This window comes from Globicephala melas, unplaced genomic scaffold (genome assembly GCF_963455315.2).
Source record: "Globicephala melas unplaced genomic scaffold, mGloMel1.2 SCAFFOLD_53, whole genome shotgun sequence".
NCBI classification, from domain to species: domain Eukaryota; kingdom Metazoa; phylum Chordata; class Mammalia; order Artiodactyla; family Delphinidae; genus Globicephala; species Globicephala melas.
In genome coordinates this window covers 26,308-30,613 of record NW_027207232.1, presented here as the reverse complement: position 1 = coordinate 30,613, position 4,306 = coordinate 26,308, and the positions used below count along the sequence as shown (strand labels likewise).

At 49.0% G+C, this 4,306-nt stretch overlaps 1 pseudogene; it reads right to left on the bottom strand.

Annotated features, from left to right (window-relative positions):
• Positions 1-1,477: 1,477 nt before the first annotated feature.
• On the bottom strand, positions 1,478-3,022 carry LOC132595590 (serine/arginine-rich splicing factor 3 pseudogene; annotated as a pseudogene).
• Between the last annotated feature and the right edge of the window lie 1,284 nt (positions 3,023-4,306).

The window sequence follows — 4,306 nt, the reverse complement described above, 5'->3', positions numbered from 1 at the left end:
ACTAAGATCCCACATGCTGTGTGACAAAAAAATAAAGAAAGAGAGAAAGAGAGAGAGAGAGAGAAAGAAAGGAAGAAAGGAAGGAAGGAAGGAAGGAAGGAAGAAAAGATACATGCACCCCAATGTTCATTGCATCACTATTTATAATAGGCAAGATGTGGAAGCTACCTAAATGTCCACTGATGGATGAATGGATAAAGAAGATGTGGTACATATATACAATGGAATATATTCAGCCATAAAAAGAATGAAATAATGCTATTTGCAGCAATGTCGTGGATGGACCTAGAGATTATCATACTAAGTGAAGTAAGTCAGAAGAGAAAGACACATATATGATCTCTCTTATATGTGAAATCTAAAATACGACACAAATGAACTTGTCTATGAAACAAAAACAGACTCACAGACATAGAGAACAGACTTGTGGTTGCCAAGGGGGAGAAAGAGGGAGGGAGGGTTGGATTGGGAGTTTGGGGTTAGCAGACACGCAAACTATTAAATATAGGATGGATAAGCTACAAGGTCCTACTGTCTAGCACAGGGAACTATATTCAATATCCTGTGATAAGCCATAATGGAAAAGAAAAAGAGTTTTATTTATAGGTTCCATCCCTAACTGAGCTGGCCCATCCCCTCCCATGGTTCTAAGTGCAGCCCGAGGCTGCAGACTTCCCACCGTGGTCTTCAGCTCCAGAGCAAGCCACCTGCAAACCAGCCGCATCTTCCCAGGGGCTGGCAACTCTCCTTTGCTACTGATTCCAAGACACATCCAGATAGCACAAATGTGACCATGAAAACAAACTCAGGCATGTTCAAATCAGGGAAATAACATTCTTATCTCTGTTTAGTAGTTGCTTAATTTTAGAATAGCTTAGAGTTACAAAGAAGTTGCAAAGATCTGTACAGAGTGTACAGAGTGCTGTGGACCCCTGACCCAGTAACCCTATTTCCAACACGTTAGTACTTTAGTACGTTAGTACGACATGCTTATCCAACTAAGGAACCGAGATGGATACGTTATTATTAACTAAAGTCCACACTTTACTAGAATTTCCCTAGCTTTCCCCTAACATCCTTTTTCTGTCCCAGTCTCCTCTGGGCTGTGACATTTCTCAGACGTCCCTGGGTTTTGATACCTTGAAAGTTTTGAGGAGGACTGGTCAGGTATTTTGCCCCTCAATTTGTTTGTCTGTTGGTTTTCTGATGTTTTTCTTATGGTTGGGCTGGAGTTATGGGGTTTGGGGCGGAAGATCCAGACACAGATAAAAATGTCATTCTCCTCAGGTTACATCATCAAGGATACACACCATCAAGGATACACACATCAAGGATACACACCATCAATGGGACTTGTGACAAACAATTTTACCCTTGATCACCTGGCCAGTATCGTCTTTTTTTTTTTTTTTTTGCTGCGTTGGGTCTTCATTGCTGCACACGGGCTTTCTCTAGTTGCGGCGAGCAGGGGCTCCTCTTTGTTGCGGGCACGTGCTTCTCATTACAGTGGCTTCTTTTGTTTCGGAGCACGGGCTCTAGCTGTGCGTGCTTCTGTAGTTGTGGCATGGGGGCTCAGTAGTTGTGGCTCCCAGGATCTAGAGCGCAGGCTCAATAGTTGTGGCCCACGGGCTTAGTTGATCTGCGGCACATGGGATCTTCCCGGACCAGGGCTCGGACCCGTGTCCCCTGCATTGGCAGGTGGATCCTTTTCTTTTCTTCTTTGTTCCTTTTGGAACCAAAACTTTAATCCCAAGGAGTCTCACAAAACATATTACAAATGACAGCATGAAAAAAAAAATTGCACAGTAACTCAAAGTTCAGCTCTACAATATACTCTTCATCTGGCAAGACATTGGTATCTTGATAATCTCAACTTCCAAAAAACATTACAAAGAGCTATGTATTCATGTACAGTAATCACAGAGGGGACTTATGACCTAACTCAAAGGGAAACTAACTTCCTTGAAACTTCTTAGATTCTAAACTCACTGGACAACCTCTTGTCCAGTGTGAAGACTAGTGGAATTCTTAAACCTCTAATCTAGGGTAAAGGTGCGGCTTTCATTTCTACCTGCTGGCTTGTGTTCACAGCACCTTTTAAAGACTGCTTGCTTAACTACAGCTGCATACCATATCCCAGCTACAGAAAGTCTTTTCAATGTTTGCCAGTGTTGTTTCCATAATAATAAACATCACACTTTAGGTGGGCAGGAGTTAGAGTTTTATTATCAGTCTAGGCAAGACCAAAAATTCAAAGCAAATTCAATTTTGCTTACGAGAACATTGTAAAGAAACAATTCATCATATTACATGCCTCATATGACCCATTTCAAACCATAGAGAATGACACCTTTATGTGTCACTGTCCCAAGAGACAAACAAATGTGAACAGCTAAAACATTTAAAAAGTGCATCAAGCTTCAGAAGTCTCAAACGAAACTTGAATTTTCTGTACATACTCCTGTCAAATGAAGTTATTTCCTGTGCACCACTCCTCTTGCAAAGTGGTCTATTTCCTTTCATTTGACCTGGATCGGCTAGGAGACCTAGAGAAAGATGGGGACGGCTTGCGATTTCTCTCCTGGGACAGTGATCTCTCTCTTCTCCTATATCTACTAAAGGGACCTGCTCCGGCTGCGGGAGAAGCTTCTCCGTCTTGGAGATCTGTGGTGAGGGGGAGGACTCCTCCTCCGATGATCATCTCGAGGGCGACGACCCCAAGAAGGAGGCGGCCACGATTTCGACTTCTCCTTTCCCCATTCGACAGGTCCACTCTTACTCGGCAGCCACAGAGCGTTCTCCCGTCTAGTTCTCAGACAGCATCCGCTGCATCTCGGGGATCTTCATTTTCAACAAGAGCGAAGCCGGGAGGGATTTTAGCAACCCACACACTTCGGAGTGGTCCATAATATCCTAAAGCTCGTTCGAATTCAGTCTTGTTACCACTGTTTCCAAGATTCCTTACATAAACGTTACAGTCCAACGGACAGGAATCCCGATGCAAGACCCTCCTGGCTCCTGGGTTTCATGGGCCACAGGGTGATACCGGGCCTCTAGAATCTCGCAGCTGAATCGGCTCGCACAAGCTGTCCTGTGGGGATGCTTTTCCCTCTATGTGTCCAGCCCGGGGCCCTGCTGTCTAGGCCCGACCTCCAGGGTGACAGGGTGAACCCCAGGTCCCTGGAGCAAACACTCAAGAGCCCTGGTGACCAGACTCAGGGGGCTGGGGCAGCAGCTGGACATGTGTGGCCACCCTGGTGGTGTTTGGCCCCATCTGCAGTTCCAGTTCCAGCTGAGAAAGAGCCTCGCTGTGTTATTTTCTCCTGGTTGTGTAAGGATCCCCGGTGTCATTTGACAGAAATGTAGATGGTGTGTTCTTTCTCTCTTTTCTCCCTGCTTCCTCTCGTCCCTCTCCCCCTCCCTCTCTCCCTCTCCCTCTGTCCCTCTCTCTCTCTCTCTTCCCTCTCCCTCTTTCCTCTGCGTCTCTCTCTTTCCCTCTCTCCCTCGCCCCCTCCCTCTCCCCCTCCCCGTCCCTCTCCCAACTCCCTCTCCACCTCCGTCTCCCCCTCACTCTCCCACATCCCTCTCCCTCTCCCCTCCCCTCCCTCTACCTCCTCCCTCTCCCCCATCTCTCTCCCGCCTCCCCCCTCCCTCTTCCCGCCTCCCCCGTCCCTCTTCCCTGTCCCTCTCTCCCTGTCCCTGTTTCCCTGTTCCGCACGCCCTCCCTCTACCTCTTTCCCTCTCCCTGTCCCTCCACCTCCTTCCCTCTCTGGAGAGGGAAGGAGGTGGAGGGACAGGGAGAGAGAGCAGGAGGCGGGGGAGAGGGAGAGAGAGGGGGGAGAGGGAGAGAGGGATAGAGGGAGGGAGCGAAAGACGTCTCTCCCTCCCTCCCTCTATCCCTCCCTCCCTTTATCTCTCTCCCTCCCTTCCTCTATCCCTCTCTCCCTCCCTCCCTCTATCCCTCTCTCCCTCCCTCTCCCTCCCTCCTTCTCCTCCCTCTCCCTCTCCCTCTCCCTCCAACTCTCCCGCTCCCTCCATCTCTCCATCTCCCTCACTCCCTCCCAGAGAGGGAGAGATGGAGAGGCAGAGACAAGGGAGAGGGAGAGGGGGAGAGGGAGAGATGGAGGGAGAGGGAGGGAGGGGGGGGAGACGGAGAGGGAAAGAGGTCTCTTCCTCCCTCCCTCTCCCTCTGTCCTCCTTCTCTCCCTCTCCCTCCCTCTCTCCCTGTCCCTGTTTCCCTGTTCCGCTCTCCCTCTCCCTCTTTCCCTCTCCCTCTCCCTCCACCTCCTTCCCTCTCCAGAGACGG